The 19,053-nt window shown below is 35.4% G+C and overlaps 1 long non-coding RNA gene and 1 pseudogene across 3 annotated transcripts; both read right to left on the bottom strand.

Moving 5' to 3' along the window:
* Positions 1–2,198: 2,198 nt before the first annotated feature.
* On the bottom strand, positions 2,199–3,047 carry LOC143262194 (cytochrome b pseudogene; annotated as a pseudogene).
* Positions 3,048–12,303: 9,256 nt separating this feature from the next.
* LOC143262198 (uncharacterized) lies at positions 12,304–18,988 on the bottom strand. Of its 3 annotated transcripts, none has more exons than XR_013036105.1 (4): positions 18,793–18,988; positions 18,427–18,594; positions 18,228–18,342; positions 12,304–14,398 (listed from the first exon to the last, which is right to left on the bottom strand). It is a non-coding gene; the product is annotated as an uncharacterized LOC143262198 (long non-coding RNA). The 3 variants fall into 3 exon arrangements; XR_013036104.1 differs by having other exon boundaries at positions 12,304–13,195; positions 13,418–14,398; positions 18,228–18,594; XR_013036103.1 differs by having other exon boundaries at positions 18,228–18,594.
* Positions 18,989–19,053: the final 65 nt, after the last annotated feature.

Consider the following 19,053-nt stretch of genomic DNA (forward strand, 5'->3'; position numbering starts at 1 on the left):
GCTAATCGACTTACTAGCTCTGGAAGAAATCGTAATAATTTTTGAAATTTTGTGCAACGATGATATTTGCCACCTCAAACTTAATTACGTTTTCATGTAATATTTTTTTTCTATTATCATTAATAAGGGAGAAATCTGAAGTGCTCACCGCCTAACATGATTAGACCACTCTATATTTTGTGCCACGTTTTACTTTAAATTCTTTATCTTTAGATTTTATTTAAAACTCACTCAAACAATATTAGTCGAATGAGTTAGACGTGTGTCGCGAACGCTCTGTTTGTTTTGGTTTTACCTATTACGATCACTCAGTGGCCGTTTCTGACAGTTATCTGTGGCAGTTAAATTTTTAAAATAGCCTACAATGCCAAAATCGTTTTAACATCGCAAATATGCAACAGATGTAGTAAGCTAGTCACAAACCCAGTGGAGTATCAAATCTGTGACGTAGTTTCGCATACTGGCTCCAAATGTCTAACAAGATCTGAGTTGGGCGGCTCTGAAATGACAGTGGTTTCGATGGAAAAAGAAAGAGGAGAGCGTTTCGTCCAGGACTCGCTAGAGGAGTCATTGGTGCCACGCTCTATAATAATATATCGAGTGAATTATTTGAATTGTTTACTAACCAGTTCGCTAAATTAGGAGAAAATCTAACAGCCAAGATTACAAATGAACTCGATTATATTCGTGAGACTTACAAGTTTGAATTAGCTGAAATCAATAATAAAATATCTTTTATAACGTTAAAAATAAAAAAATCTGAAAGAGAAGATCACGTTAATTAACAAGAGTTCAAGCAAATGAACTAGTATACAAGAGATTGTAGGGGAACTAGAAGAAAGACGGAACAGATCAAATAACCTAATTCTATTAAACCCTGTCAGGATGATCGCTGTAAGGTCACCAATATTTTAAATAAAATAGTACCTAATAATTATGATAACATCATCAGAAGAGACAAAAAATATCCGAAGTCATTAGTAATTAATCTTCCTTCAACAATTATTTCTGTTGTGATACTATAACGAAAAAAGATATATAAGGGACCAGCAAGAATTAGTCAAAATCTTACACAAGAGCAAAGATCTCACCTCAAGGGCCTTAAGGAACAACTCCGCGCTGTAAATGATTCTCTCATAGCTTACTGTACGTTACCCTAATAGAATCCCTGAGATTATGAAGAGAACCACTGCGTACTATGCAAAAAACATGGAGCCCGCCCGAATATCTACTTCCAGAACGTGAGAGGTTTGCGTATAAAACTCATCGAACTCTGCAGATCATTGTTGTTATAGCGCATGTCAAATATGATATAATTAGATTAATGGGAGCCAGGCTATCGGATGATATAGTAAATACTGAGCTACCTTTTAACGCTTATTCCATATATTTGGTTGTGACAGGAATGCACCAACATCGTCCTTTAGAGAGGTGGAGGAGTCTTATAGCGGTGTAGAATAAATGAAATTGCTCCTCATTAATGCTACCATTCGATGATATCGAACAACTTTTCTTTAAGTAGAACTTGAAGGGTGATCATTTTGTTATTGGCACTATTTTATTTCCACCCAATTCGCCGATATCAAGGTCTCTGTGCATGTGTGTAAAACATTTTAGAGAAATACAATAATATTAACATATGCCTACTAGGTGAATATAATTTACCGTATCCATCCATAATTAGAAATAAAATATTTGAAGCAGATTGCAAAATAGCCGTATCGTAAAATATGTACAGTATTATACAAAAATATTGCCAATATAACGAGAACCGCTCTAAATTTAATATTTTCTAATTTTAAAATCAGTTATCGTAGCTCATCTGTAGACTATTTACTACCACTCGACCTACATCACCCAACTTTAACATTTTACATATATTAATAATTTAATTTTAAGATTAATTATTTAAGTAAAATTAATTAGTAAAAATAATTAGTAAAATTAAATATTTAAGTTAATAAATAATTTTATATTTATGTTATATTTTCAAAATATACACTTTATCAAGTTCATTAACAAGAATAATAATTTATATTAAAAAGAACTTAATATTACTGAAATAATAAAATAGGAAAAATAAATACTAGTAAAAATTAATCTTATTGAAGTAAATGCATATTCACAATTAATTGTCCTCCAAGTCGTGTTAATATAATGAATGAGAGAATAAAAAAACCGTAAGTATATTAATTTAATCAGTAAAATTTATTAAAATTTGATATAGGTATAAATATTAAAATTAAAATTGATATAAATAAAGTAATTACTCTTCCAAATTTATTTGGAATTACTCGAAGAATTGTGTATGCAAAATAAAATATCATTCAGGTTTAATATGTTTTGGAGTAATTATTGGGTTTGCTAAGATGAGATTATCTGGATCAGATAAAATATATGGATATTTTATAATATTAATAATAATAATAAATATATTAATAATTAAGAAGTATCCTAAAATATCTTTAATAATAAAGTATGGATGAAAGCTTGTTAAGTAATATTTATTTCTTGTTCCTAGTGGATTTGAAGAACCTCTAATATGAAGAAAAAAATAAGTGAATAATTTGTAATAATAAAATAATAAATGGAAAAATGAAATGTAATGTATAGAAACGATTTAATGTTGCATTATTAATAGAGAATCCTTCTTAAATTCATTCAACTACTATTGGTCCAATATAAGGAATAGCCGATAATAATTAGTAATTACAGTGGCCCCTCAAAACGATATTTGACCTCATGGTAAAACATATTCTAAGAAGACTGTAGCTATTGATAAAATAAAGATAATTACTCCTACTAATCAAACTTTAGTTAATTTAAATGAATGATAATAAATTCCTCGTCCAATATGAATATAATAATAAGAAAAAAAATGGAGCTCCATTTATATGAATTAATCGAATTAATCAACCAAAATTAACATTTTATACAATATGAATAGTTCTTTCAAATGCAAATATAATATTAGGGCAATAATGTATAGTTAGAAATAATCCTGAGATGATTTGAATTAATAAATATAATCCTAAAAGTAGTCCGAAATTTCATCAATAATTGATATTAATTAATGTTGATAATCTATTCAATGAATTTATAAAAATATTCAGTAATGGATTTAATTTTCTGAATTTTAAAAATTTTCAAATTTTCATAATTTTTAATTTTTCGTAAAGGTAGATTATATTTTATTAAGCATGTTTTTATTGATAAATATATAATTATTAATAAATATAATATTATTAAAAAAGTTAAAAGAGATAAGGGATAAATATAAATTTTTTTAATTTTATAATCATAATACACACACAGTCTCTCTCTTTCTCTCTCTCTCTCTCTCTCTATAATAATTATAGAATTTTTAATATCTATAAATATAAAAATTATTATAAACATAAAAGTTATTATAATTAAATATACATAGTTTTTATGAAGTTTATAATTTTTATAAAAAAAGTTATCAATAAATCTTGTAAAGTATAAAAATATAATTATAATTCCTGTAATTGTAAAGATAAAGGTTATATAATAATATATATAGATTTGTTTAAATAAAATAATTTAAAATTTGTATAATAATTGTAAAGGTAATTAATAATATTATATAATTTAGTGGTATAACATTTTTTGTAATAATATGATTATATATATATATAATCATATTATTATATAAAATTTTTAATCTTTTTGTATATTGCATATATACATGCATGTTACAACTCAAACAGAAGTAAAAACGAAAAAGAAGTGAGTCCGCACACAAATACGGAATCAAATACACTTTCAGTACATACTGCTATACATATAGTACTTAATTAGGATATGGTTAACCTTGCATTTTTCACTTTTATTTACTCACAATTAATTAGCACGAATTGTCAAATACTTACATGTCACAAAATCCAAATATTGAAACGCAATAGAAGAATCTACGGGTTCGAATTTCGAACCACGTGTTTGTGCAGTGAATAAGGAACACTAATTTTAACACTAGATTTACGGAGCACTAAACGTAGCTGTTTTATATTAGTTTTTAAAATAACAATAAGGCATTTATTCTGATTTTGAACGAGTCCTATGGTAATATCTGCCGCAAGTAACGCATATATTGAATAAATAACTCATAGATATATCTTTATAATCTGAATAATCGTAAATTGAAAAACTAATGACCCGTCATTTTGGCGGGTTCCCTAAACCTAGTGTTAACAAAATCCCAATTAACCCTATAAGAACGAAGAGCGTGCCTGATTATTCTCTTCGCGTCAATAAAGTTAACAAATATATAGCACATACAAATCTAAAGAATGCAAATACTAACAAGAAATGTAGAATATAAAACAGAAGAACTTCGAAAAATTGAAGAAAAAGTTAATTCATAATGTTCTGTATAAATATGTCGCTCAATAAATTAATGAAATTCGACCAAAGAATGCAAACGTAAACAATACAACCGAAACCTAGAATGGGTTAGTATCGTTCCGCACTTTCAATTGAACTTTGCATAAGTATTCACTTCTTCGACGATTATAACACGATCTGACAAGTTGTGTCCTGATGCAAGAAATCTAAGCTGAGAAAACAATAAAACGAAAACTATAGTTTAAACACTTTCTCGTTCGAAAAATATTCGAATTAGTTGCACGTTGTTCACGATCACTTACAGCCTCCTGCTGACACATTTTCAAGCTCACAAAAGAATATAAACGTCCTTACATTCTTCAATCTTCAAATTTGAAAGTTGAATTCTGCACATCTGTGTTGTTATGATTTTAATGTTTTGTTTTGTTGACATTTTTCAAACAAGTTTGACTTCAGGGTCACTATCGAATCAACGACATAAAAACACGGCAGAACATATGCGTTTTTTCATGTCAAGGATTCATTTGATTTAGAGATGTCCCAGAAAGCGAGCTGACCAGCATCAGAAGGTAGAAGAATACTTTCTGGCCAATCTGAGGTCTCGGATAGGCGGTAGGCCACACACCCATCAGCAGAATTAGTCTTTTGTGGAACGTGGTGTCGGGGCCGTTTACGAATATCATCGTAACACGACGGCAGGTTACTGACTGCAGTACGATCGATTTTCCAGCGTTTTTATATCGTCGCACGCCCCCTTTTTTAGTGAAGTCATAATGAAATGATTGACAGAAGCTGTAATTTCGATAAGTCAACGACCGTCGCGATTTTTCCGTTGGCGAGGGTAGAAAACAAAATGCATTAATAATGTGCACAAGTCCTTATACTACGGTCTCTCCCCATGGGTGTCCCTTACTTTTCAAAAAGTCGTTTCCGGCGTGGAATGTTTTATTTGATCAATTCCATTGTAATCCTGAATAATATGTACTTCGCACGCGTATTATATTATTTTTGATATGGGATCGTTTATACGTTATTCCAATACTCCTTTGATTGCACTAGCCTAATATCTACTTAATAGTTCTTAAGACTATTGCGGTTTTATGGATCGTTATTACTTGATACTGTCAGATTAGTAGTTCCGAACAAGAAACGAATTTGAGTAGGAAGAACGATTGAAATTGATGGGTAAGTTGCTATCGATCTGTCAATGTCCATAACTTTGTTCTTTGTTGTAGTATGTTTAATGTGATATATTAAATTTGATAAATTATACATTATTTTTTATAAATCTATAATCTATAGGTTAGAACTAAGGGCTTGTTCTTACATTTTTGGAAAGTACATAGTAATTTAATCATTTCTTTTTGAAATTATTAATTAAGTGAAGATTCATAAGCTTTCATAAGCTTAGATTCATAAGCACAAACATTGAGAATTCTAAGACGAAGTGCTAAGTTTAAATGGACCGTTATGTAACTCCATGTTTGTTTTAATATTATGAAATAGTATATACGACAAATCCAATGGGCTATCGAATGTGTATGTTTCATTGAAGCGCATACTTGAATAACTTTGGAAATATTGTACGTAGAAATTCATGAAGAGAAGAAAATGAACACGGCTAGAACTTTCCAAGCAAGACTTATTAATATTTTCGGCACTGATAAAATGAAAGAAACTTTCTGTTATCGAAGTGTGTATCCTCCTGTACTGCTTAACTTCCCTCAGGGGCTGCAGCTGGTGAGAGCCAGTTGTGGTATGGGCTCAGCGAACCCAAGTTGCCCGAGCTCTAGCATACCGTAAGCCTGTGGTCATGTTTTACAGGCCCGGGGTCTTGCCTTAACTGGCCGGGCCGCGAGGATGATAACCTCTCTAAAAAATCCCTAACCCTAAGCAGAGGTGCGCAGTGATGGGGTGCGCACTGTTCGATGGCATCGGTACGTGGACAGCGGGTGCGCTGGTCGCTAGCGGCCAACCTCTGGACACCCGACGCAATCCAGTTATATTTAACCTTACCTGGGTGCAGGGGGCTCCGCCCAGACTGACAGTTTATCCGCCATGCTCGTGGGAATGAATATGGATTCTAAACGCGAGCGACTAATATCCTTAAAGGATATTATTAGGGAAGGGGGGCGACGAGCCGAGGACGCATGACTCGATCGGTGGTAGTAGTAGAGAACGAAGTAGGAGTTCCGTTAGGCGGAGTAGTAGAAGCAATAGTTTGAAAAGAAGAAAGATAGATGATACAAATGCGTCGGAAGAAGGAAGTAATAGAAGTATTAGATCGAATATTAGTGTGAGTGGATGTGTAAATGTGCGAAAAATGGATGTAAGCATGATGGAAGTAGAGGGAAATGATATGATATGTATGAAAAAGATGAAAAAGGTGAGAAAGTGAGGAAGTGTATGTTTAATGATGCAAATCGTGTGCCAAAAGGTGTGAGTGAGTATTTGTTAAATTGTGTTAGTGAGTATGAGGAATGTATAATGAGATTAATATGTGAGAATGAGAGGTTGAAAGGTAGATTGGAAGAATATGAGAAACGCGTGGGTATGCCTGCCAGTCTGAGTAAAACGTATGCGAGTGTTGCTGGAATGGGTGTGGGTGTTGGAACGGGTGTGGATGTTGGTAAAATGCGAAGTGAGGGAGTGAGTAGAGTGGATGAAAAGAAAGATAGAAAATATGCTGTCATTGTGAAACCAAAAGACGACAAGGTGACAATGACTAGTGAACAAGTGAAAGAGAAAGTGATGAACGAAGTGAGTAAGGATTTGAATGTGCGAGTGAGAGCTGTAAGAAAGATAAGGAGTGGTGGACTAGCGATTGAAACAGCTAGTTTGAATGAGCTGAATAGAATAAAAGATTGTGAAAAATTCAATGAGATTGATCTAAAAGTCGAAATACCAAGGAAAATTGGACCAAAAATAATTGTTTTTGATGTGCCGAATGAGATGAATGAGAAAGAATTTATGAATGAATTGTATGAAAAGAATTTGAAGGAATGTGTGAGTGAAAATAAGTTTAATGAACGAGTGCGGATAGTGAGTAGGAGAAGTAGAAAGGATGCGAGTTTAGGGAATGTAATTGTTGAAATGAATGTGAGAATGCTGAATAAATTAATTAATGAAGGAAGAATTTACATAAGATTGAAATCTTATAAATTCAAAGAATATGTGAGTGTGTTGAGATGTTTTAAGTGTAGTGGCTTTGACCATGTTGCGAAGGAATGTAAGGAAAAAGAGAATCTTTTGTCAAAAATGCTGTCAGAAAGGACATGTGAGAATAAATTGTGTTAAAGATGAATTTGTATGCGGAAATTGTAGCCTAAAAGGTAATAGATGTGATCATTCGGTTATGTCTGAAGAATGCCCGGAATATAAACGTATAGTTGAGAGAGAGAGCGCGAACGAAGATCAGTAATGACTAAGTGTATGTTAAATATGATTCAGTGTAATTGTCAGCGGGCGTATACGGTTATGTGTGATCTGGGAGTGGTTATGAATGAGAAGAGTGTATGTGTAGCGATGTTGCAGGAGCTGTATGTGGCTGTGGATGGGAGTATGAAAGGATTACCAAGCTGTATGAAAGTATTTGCGCATGAAGGTGAGCGAATGGGAGCGGCTGTCGTGGTGAATGATGTGCGTATAGAGGCGGTATGTGTGAGTGAGTGCACAATTGAGTATGGCGTGTGTGTGTGGTTCAAAGGAGACTTTGGTGAGTTGTATGTTGTGTCCATGTATTTCAGATTTGGTCGGGATATTGAGAAATATCTTAGATACATGGATAAAGTGTGTGAATGTTGCGTGGTAGGAGGGTCATTTTTGGTATGAATGCGAATGCGGTATCTCCCTTATGGTACAATAAGGGAGATGGCCGCTCAAGAGAAAATGAAATGCGTGGACGTGAATTGGAAGAATGGATCATTGTGAATGGTATGCAGGTGTTAAATGAGCCGAGTGAATGATATATGTTCTCTGGTCCGAATGGACAGAGTGACATTGATGTGACAATTGTGAATGATTCCTGTGTTGAATGTCAGTTTGAATGGCAAATAGAATGTGAGTAGGGAATAAGTGATCATAATTTTATAAGTGTTGGTATGATATTGGATAAGGAGTGTGTGGAAATCTTGAATGTTGAGAAAAGATGGTTTTGTAAGAATGTTGATTGGGATGAGTATATGGATGAACTAAGACATAGTATGGTAGCGGGTGTGCTTGATGTGCGAAATGATAAAAGTGCGGATGAATTAGCGGCTGGAATGGTACGTTTGATCCAAGATGTGAATGATAAGTGTTTGAAAATATGTAAGAGACTAAATAAGAGAAAGATTGCATGGTGGACAAGAGAGTTAGAGATAATGAAGAAGAAAGTACGGAACAAACGGAAGAAAATGCAGAATGCTAGGCGGCGAGGAGAAAATGTGTATGAAAGAGCACTAGAGTATAAAAGAAGTTTGAGTGAATATAAGAAAGAGATGTGTAGAGTGAAAGAGGATTACTGGAAGAAATTTGTGAGCAAATGGAGTAATGAGGACCCATGGGGTCCTGCTTACAGAGTATGTAGCGGAAAGTGTCGTAGTGAATGTTTAAATACGATGAATGTGAATGGAAGAATGACGAAAACATGGAATGAAAGTGCGAATGTGATATTGGATCGCTTATTCCCGGCTTCGGAGATGAATGATGTGAATGACGAATTGAATGACGGAAATGAAGTAATAAATAAGGAAGTGAATGGTAATGGAGTTAATGGAGTAAATGATAAGAGTTTTGAATGGTATGAACTGAAAGAAGCAATTAGGGAAATGAGGTTGGCGCCAGGCGCCAGGAACAGAAGGTGTGAGTGCTGAAATCATGAGAAATGTAGGATGGAATATTTGAAGAGTATGTATGATGTGTGTTTGAAGACGAATACCTTTCCGAGTGAATGGAAGAACGCACGTGTGATTATTTTGTTAAAGTCTCCTGAAAAAGTTAAATCAGACCCTGAGTCTTATAGGCCGATTTGTTTATTGTCAGTTCTGGGGAAAATCCTAGAAAAAATGATGGTCAGGAGGCTAGAATGAAAGATGGATGGGAGAATGTGTGACGCGCAACAGGGATTTACGAGAGGTAAATCAACGGAGACTACATGATTGAAAGTTAAGGAGTATGTATCTCAGAGTGTATGTAAGTATGTATTGGGGATATTTGTAGATTTTAAAGGAGCGTGTGATAATTTGGAATGGTTTAGAGTCATTGAGAAATTAAGTGAGATTCAATGTAATGAGACTAGTTTGTGGAAAGATTGGGACCGAATGGTTTGTATGACTGGAATAAATGATATAGTATGGAAGCGTGTAGTACGTGGTTGTCCGCAAGGATCTATAGCTGGGCCGTTTATTTGGAATTGAATGATGAACGACTTGCTTTTAGATTTGAGTGCGGTAGGATGTAAATGTGTTGCATATGCGGATGATTTGTTTTTAATGATTGAAGGGCGTAATCGAGTGGAACTGGAGAGAAAGGGAACTGAATGGATGAGAATTGTGTGTCAGTGGGGAGAAAAAGTAGGAGTGAGTGTTTCTGAATCTAAGAGTGTGATGTTGATGATGAAGGGAAGTCTGGCAATGACTAGAAGCCCGAATGTACGTATGAAAGAAAAAGGTATGAAAAGAGTTGAGTGTGTGAAATATTTAGGTATTTGGATGACTGAGAGAATGCAATTTAAAGTACATTTGAAAAGTCTGAAAGATAAAATAACTGCAGTGGTTGGACAAATGAGTAGAGTGATGAGGCGAGAATGGGGAATGAGAAAGAAGGGTATGCGTGTGATTTATAGAGGTTTGTTTGAAGCGTCTATGATGTATAGTGCTAGTGTATGGTGTGACAGTATGAAATTTCAGTATGCTAGAGATATTATGAATAGATGTCAGCGAGTGGTTTTATATGCTTGTCTGAATGTCTGCAGAACCGTTTCAACGGATGCAATGCAGGTCTTATGGGTACCTCCCCCCCCCCCCGCCCCCAGGACCTGGAATGTAGAAGGAGAGGCGTGATTTGGAGATGGAAACATGGTGTGAGTGTTGGTGAAAATGAGATTGTAAATGATGAGGACATGACTGGGGTGGAGGAGCAAGAAAGAGAGAGATTTATAAATGAGAGAATGATAGAGGTATGGCAGCGTAGATGGCATAAGAGTGAAAAAGGGCGAGTGACGTATGAATATATTACGAATGTTCGATTTGCATGGAAAACGATTAAGTTTGAGCCTAGTTTATATGTGTGTTTCTTGATAACTGGGCATGGAAGTATGAATGATTTTTTGTGGAAGCGTGGGTTATGTGTGGATTGGCGAAGAATGTGTTTGAGAGAAGAAGAGTGAAAGTGAGTGAAAGAGCGAATGTCGTGTAAAGCCTGGTGTCCAGAGGCGCAGGGGGGTCCCCTTGCAGGTTGAAAGGCCAGCTGGATACGGTTCGCCGGGTCTAGTCGACCAATTCCTGTAAGGGCCTTTGGAGAGTAGCGACTCCACGCACTCGAAGCGCTGGTTCATCAGTACCAGAAGTGTAGGCTTCCAAAATGGTAGTAGCTAACGCTAAAAAAGATCCCACTAGTGATCTTGACTGATACCGCGGGGACCGAAAGACCCCGAGGAGTGCCTCGACCCGGTCATGGGTAGGACCATCGCGGGGACAGTGGTAAGGCCAAATACTGGTCAGAGGCCCCTTTTCCCGGAGTCTCGACGGGTGAGCTGCGCATCGTTCAGCTCGCGCACCGTCCTGTAGAGACGGTAGAGCGTGGAAAGTCGCTCGGCACCACTGGTTGTCTGCCCTTTAGGCCCTGCAGCCTGGGAGTGTATCAGTAGTTCCCGCATTAGCGGGAACGCGCTGATTGGGCATATCCCAATCCCACGCCCATGGGGGCCGTGTGGTTAAACCTTTGGGTTGGTGCCGCACGTTAAGTCAACAGAGACGAAATGTACTGCTTAACTTTCTTATAACTATGTTGTTTTGTACTTATTATTTATTATGCTTCTGGATACTTGAAGAATGCGTTTTGATTTCTGAACAGGATTTATTACAAATAGCTCGTACGTCTGGCGTTATACACAAGTGACAAGAAAGAAGAACATCACTCGGAGACATTATACACTAATTGTTACTCATGCACATCATATCGTGTGCAGCGTACCGTGGGGCACACGTGGTGTGACCAGTTGTCGAAGTCGCTTCGTGACGCATGTCACATTATGATAGCGATGCATTCAAATATCTGTGGTTGCAAACAAGAACACCTCATATCATATGTTTTTACTTTCGAAATAATTATTCGTCTGAAGTTACAATCATTAATTCTTTGTATTAATTTCGATTAAATGGCATTATATTTCTGAGCTCATCGAATTTGTTTCCTAGATTTTTCCGGATAAATATATAAATCCTGTATTCTCTAGTTTTCTCTTTGCAGTCACAGATATATTTTATAATTTTATGTGGGAACAAGTAGCGAAATGTATATATATGTATATATTCTTCAATGAGTCATATTGTCGACTTTCAAGATAATGATAGCTCTTCTCCAGTATCATTCATCTACAAGAAATCTAAATGACTGAAACTGAAAAGCATTAATGAATAAATAAATATTATCGCAGTGTCATTATAAATGAATCAATATAATGCATGGAATGGAAGAAAAAATTTATTTATAATGTGGTGCATTACAATGACTACAAAAACATTATTTCCGCCAAACAAATGAAAAAAATAAGAAGTATTTTTTATTATCTTATTCTATGTATATTTATGTTACGTTCTCATGCACTCGCGAAACGCAGCCTATACTAGCATCGCTTGGAGTAAAACAAACACTTGCTACTATTATAGTAAACATAATATAATCCCTACTGGACAAGGGAGACGAGGAAAACGAGGAGGATACTGAGTACATACCTTCCAAACCAAAGTGGAGGCTACAGTGAACGAAGTTTGCATACAGGCATTAGTATCTTTTCAATAATAAAAACTTAGTACTTTGTTACTAACATTAAAATTAAGTTGAAAATTTAGACGGCAATAAAAAATAAAAAACTAGTATTTTAAACACAAAAGAACATCTATATTTTTTGTATACAAGATATAATGCAATAAACATATAAAGACACTGTTATAAAAAAAACAACAATTATAACAACAGTAATTAATATTTCCACCATTACGCGTTTTATTACTTCAAATACCATATTCTTTATACTGCAAACTAACTTTCGTTATGTCGTAACATTAATTTTATTCCATTCTTGCCTTATAGCGATTTCCAACTTTTTAACGTTACTATACCATTTATTATTTAATATGATCTTGATAAGATTCCCCATACGTTGTCTATGGGGTTTAAGTCGGGCAAACGTGCTTGCCACGTTATAAGTGATAAATCTTTTTGCCAAAACCATTCCATTATTTTTTTAGCGCTGTGTACAGTAGCGTCATCTTGCTAAGAAATTATATTTTCATCACGGTTTTCTTCTATAAACGGAATTAAACAATCTTCTAATAAATCTATGTATTTATTTGCGTTCAATGTGGTATAAATTTTTCATATTGGTGTTTTTGCAGAATAGCTAAACGCGTTAAACTTCCTCCGCCAAAACTGCTGCTCATGGCCACTCCTATATCAGTACGCAGGTCGTATCAATAATATTTATAACCGTTTGGTCCATGTGTTTCCATGTGTTTAGTAAGAGGTGGTTTCACTGCTTGGTTTTGCCATAGTCTCCACCAAGTTTTCAAAAATTATGAATAACATTAACAGAAATATTGACTTTTAGCTATTCATCCAAGAGATAGTCCTCTATCATGATAAGTTTCTATTTTTATTCGTTTTTCCAAACTATTTTAATTAATAAAAAAATTTAATAAAAAATTAAATATTTTAATGTACAAATAATTGAAAACAGTCCTAATAGTAACATTCTCTGAATTAGGAAAGACGTTTCTCGTGTCAATGATGCTTATGCTGATTTACTAATTGTAAGCAAATGTTACTCTTCTTATACAAATTTCGTACCTACCTCGGCAGATATTCTTGAGTCTGTGTTCATAAATTTGAAAATCCGGAGTTTTTTTGTATACAGCATCGCTTCACAGTAAACATATTGTCCAACGTATTGTAGTGCTCAGAAGGAGTCAGTCATTTCGGCAGAGGAATAAGGGGATACAGTAATTTCTCCCGGAAATGTCAAATTTCGGGTCACTATGAAATTCCCTGTACTAGTCCTGCGCCTATGTAATTTTGGGTAGGTAGCACGCGACGCAAATTCTCGGAAGACAACACGAAATGGTCTGTTTGGGTGCAAGTCAGGAAAGAAAAACCGCGGAGCTGCAAAATACGTGACCAATCTCCGTCGAATCGTGACATGTGGCCTCAGAATTTCCTCCGAATCGTGGCAATAAATTAGAAATAAAAAAGTTAAGTCATCGTTTTAATTCTAGTGCTACTACATATTCATATTAATGTATACCGGCATGCTGGCTGCTGTCTTTTTTGGCCGACTGACCTCGTGGCTCGAAGAGTCGTGTTTTAGCGCGATTTTGTATTCGCAGATTTGCATGTTTCGATTTCGATTCCAAACATTGAGAGAAGAAATTACTGTATTTCATTCGCTTCGCCACACCTGCACGCCCGTAGGGATCGGTCAACTTAGCCAATAATAATTAAAATTCTGAAAATTGGTAGAGGTTTGTTGGAGTGGGCAACCGATTCCACTTGCTCCTTCCGTCATTTAATTTATGCATAGTGTTTCAACCCAACAATATGTGGCGGCTACCTCGCCAATAGAAGGATTCTCGTTCACGCAAGTAACCAATCCGCCTCAAGTTGTATTTGTATGTATACAGACTTCGTGCGTCCTACCGCATTTCAACGTCAAAGGCATGGGTCCGCTAGTACAGCCTTACTGATGAGTCCTCAGGCGGGTCCCAGACGAAACGTTTCCTCCCTCTCTTTCTCCAACACAGTCACATTTCAGCCGCCGCCAAAAATACATTGCAAGCTTACGATCATGAGAGAAATACAACATGAGCAAAACATGATTATTTTCACTTATATGTCACAAATATTGTATGTTAGTCGTTTAGAAAGCAACACAAGTATAAAAAATATGAGTATATTACAGCACGTTTGCTGCACAATGCAATGAAAAGTTAATCAAAATGCTAATTAGTAATTAGTAATAACAAATAATCATGTGTGCATCAGAAGAATCTGAAGTTAATGCTTTAGAGATAAGTCAACGCTCTTGCATCTAGTAACTGTTGCGTCTGTTCTACTTTGTTTCGATTGTTCTCTGCCTCCTGACGTACGTGGTCGCATAAATAATACACACTCACATACCTACACAAAGTACAAACAGCACACGCGTCTGCTAATAAGGGAATTGCGTTTACCATACTGCGAGGGCGTTAATATAGGTGGGTTGATGAGAATTTGTCCTACACTTTTCAGCTGGTATTAGTTTGGTAGTACTTTAACTTTGGTAGTATTTTGATATTACTAAAGTTTCCGTTTCATAATCAGTGAAAATGAATACAATGGATTATACTTTTTCAGTCAATCATAGTGTCCATTTTCGCTCTATGTATACACGATCATATTACCAGTCCCATTCCCGAATCTACTGACGCATATAAAACCAAAACTCACTGGACCGACGCCCATTGTCTAGTAGTGATGAGCAGATCAGGAAAAAGTATTGTAAGCATGGTTTTATATGAGCCAATGCGCACTTCGCGTAGGGAATTCCTTAAATATTTTGGAAAACCAGTGAAACGTCATCCTAGACGAAATTTTTATTTTTGTAGCTTATGTAGCTTATTGTAGCTTACTAGCTCCCACTATATCGAAATGATTATCTGATTTATAAATTTGCAACAAACATGCGCCGTTGAATTAATATAAAATAAAAGTTATATAAATACTTATTATACTCGCATAGCTGTATCATACTTAGTAAATTATGCTTACTGTTTAAAATTAATGATAGAGTAAGTGTCAAATATTATTTTTTAAAACGAGACAATCATTTCGATACAAATAATTCATGCAACAGATGGAGTAATAAACAATTAATATTGATCAGACTTATTAGTACAAATTCAGTTGGCTTTCAATAACTTCATCAGCGATTCAATAAAAACTATTGTGATTCTCCCAAATGGATAAAAACCAAACTACCGAATAGGTAAAGCCCGAAGTACCCAAAAAAAGCAATATGACCGAACCAAAAACCTCCTATGCTAATGTTGCAAAGCAAGAGTACACTCCAACCCACGATCAAGCCATAATTTTACAATCAGTCGATAATATCACCATTAGAAAATATGTTCGAGCCATTGGAATTATAACAGGTCCTAAAGCCATAAAATACATTTCAAGAATCTCAAACGGAAAAATATGCATGTATTTGGACAGTAAAGAAACAGTTACAAACTTAACTTCAAAATTTAAAACAATAACAATAAATAATGAAAACATACAAATCGGACCAATGATCTTACTGACCCAGCGAATCATTATTAAATCTTGCACCAATCATTCCCAACTCGACAATACAAAATGTATTCAGAAGAAATAACGTTAAAATGTATTCAAAAATAACATACCTGAAATTAGGAATCATAGACCTAGATTTTGCACACATATTAAGTTTCAGAAGACAAGTCTATATAGAGGACACTAATAAAATACCGACTTCATTTACAATTACACTTGACAACAATACACATAGAATATTCACTACTACAGAAAAACAGATCTGCTTCAGTTGTAATCATGAAGGCCATATCACTAAGCAATGTCCTAACAATACAAACACGAACGAAAACGGTTCCCAGACCGATCCGAACCTAAATCCCCCCCCCCCCCTGCCACACGTATCATCGATCATGAAGAAGGCAGGGCAGAATGAATAGAGACAGAAGAATGGAACACAAACAAAACAGAGAATAAGAAAAAAAAACGCTATCTACAACAACAGAAGAAAGCCATACCAACCCAGTAAAATTAAACGACTTGAATTTCGAGATCCCTGCTTCAATAACATTAAAAAAGGATAACAAAGTTCCTGAACCATCCAACAAAAAATCAAAACGACCCTAGAACCAGCTAAAAATTATATTGAAGACACAAGAAACAACCACGTATTAAACTAGCTACAATTTAAAAGTTTTCTAGAAAAATCAATTGGAGTACCAATCCCAGTAGAAATTACAGAAACGTATACGAACGATACAATAGCTATCACTGAAATGATTATAAGAAGAAGATTATGATAAATGATTATAAGAATCCAACCCCTCCTCAAAGAGCGGAGCATAAAAAACGGGTTACGAAAACTATACAAAAAAGAATCAATCAAGACTTATAACAAAAATCAAACTCTTCCTGTCACGCTCTGCGGTCGATGCACGTTGCTCTCGATCGATTGACTACGCGCGTTGCAATTCTCGCGCTCGTATCTCATTGATCACTGTTTTTCGTTAATAACTCCGAAAACACACACACACACACACACACACACACACACAAAGCCACGGATTGCATTTTCGTAAAGAAAAAAGTTGCTTCAAATGACCTCAGGTAGATTAGTGGGATTTCCGAACCAAAGAATATCGTTTCTCACTTTATGCAATGCTCCCCTCCCCTGTAGACTGCCCAATCTTTTCGAGTTAAAATTCTTATGTGCAGCCTTTATGTTATCGCTCTTAACATAACAGGACTCGTGCCAATAACTATTATATTTTTTTATTATATATAAATCTACGTTTAGGTTTACTTTTTTCTATTTTTATTTCTCAACTATGTAATACCCAATATGTGTTGTAAGGACAAAAATAAACATTATTTAAAAAAAAAACTGTGTGACCAAGTCGGTCGACTACTAAGCGGAGGTGCCGAGTTCGCTTCTCGTATGCAGTCCTTTGTTCTTTTCCTAAGATTCAATAATATTAACATAAAAAATATTTTATATTTAATTTGCAAACTGCTTATTTATCTCAATTTTAAAGTCTTCTAAACTGTCCATTCAGGGTCAGATAGTTCACCTTTTCAATGATACAAAGTAGAAGTAGAGTGGTTTTTAATTCTTTTATATCGTATTTTCTACAAAAGTGTACCCTTCATACATCTCGTTTGAAATTGCAACGCTGATGTGAGGGGTGGAAACTTTGATATCTAATCTCGAAATTTTCAATAATATCCTTGATATCAACTGCGCGTATATTCTTCTGAAGCCGTATTACGTACTGGCGCCACTTGATGGACGCAATGCGAACGCGACGATAATGCACTTATGGTTTTTAGCACACACATCTTTTCGGACAAATTATTGTTTAATTCATATATTAAGTACGGAGATTTTTCGTATATTTTCGGTGATTTTTTCCAATCTCCCCTTCGTGACCCTTAATCTTCCAACGTGTCATGTGCGAGTATCATGATTCTTTCATTGGAGGAAACAGTCGCCCTTTTTGGAACCACTGTGACTGGTTATACAACAATTTCGGCAAACTAGATATCTGGACTACGTATACACATCTCCACTGCCATATTTGTACTGATTTTGACAATATGCAAAGACCACGATTTCATTCCTCATTTGGCAGTATTCTAGGATCCATACCTGCGTGTGTACCAGGTGGTATCGCGCTTAGACCGTTAATTATTATCTCCCTGACACTTCTCAGTGTGTCAAAACCGAGAGCATAGAACTTTGGCTCCGCGAAAACACTTCACATTTAACACTAGTAACATCCTAATTTATTTGGGTGATATATTATATTAAAGTCTTAGTATATCGAGTTAATTCAATACTTTCAACTCACATCTTCTTGTCGAATCCAGTTGCTAGTATCAAGTCCATTACGATATTCATTTGCCACTCCAGCTGCACCAACTTGATAAGTTACGATCCCGACGGTGAAACAAATGTTGGCTCGTCTACAACTAACAAACTCTTTCACTCTGTCAACCAAACGAATCCTCGGTCAGTCCTCACTTTAGTCCTCAACTCGTAACACATACATCAAGAATCATGGAAATCCTTTGACGAAGTCATTAGAAAGCCAGCAGTCACTGGCAGATCAATATCTTTACGACTCTGAAGTACTGCACACTTCGTTACATATCCCCAAATCACTGTTCTACGAAGTCGTTTTCAGTGTTGACTTTACAAATATTTATTACTGTAAACTAAACATAATTGTCAGCGGTATTCATTCATTTGTGTCTTTGACCAGCCTAATTGAAGCATGTTCAAGTTTTGACATAACCTTGACACCTCATGAAATTGTTTTCATGAGAATTTAAGAAAAAACGCAAACATAGAATATATTTAAAAAAAAACATGACGTATTAAGTGCGAAAAGAATAAATTAGGCGGTCAAATACCGTTAACATGGTGACTGCCACGGTGATTCTATTGAGAATATATTCTCCGGTCACGGGTGACCACCGTGGCACTAATTCAGAAGGTGACTAAGTAAGACGAAAGATAGCGACGTTGTCAGCAGACGTTCCCAGCTACGGAAAGTGGCTGGGAACTGACACACGTGCGTGGACTCTGAGGGAAATCGCAGGCAGTCTATAACTTACTTCAATTGCAAAGGAGGAACAAAATAGGAGGTTACACACTACATTATCCGTATTTTC

The sequence above is a fragment of the Megalopta genalis genome, unplaced genomic scaffold (assembly GCF_051020955.1).
Source record: "Megalopta genalis isolate 19385.01 unplaced genomic scaffold, iyMegGena1_principal scaffold0095, whole genome shotgun sequence".
Lineage (NCBI taxonomy): Eukaryota > Metazoa > Arthropoda > Insecta > Hymenoptera > Halictidae > Megalopta > Megalopta genalis.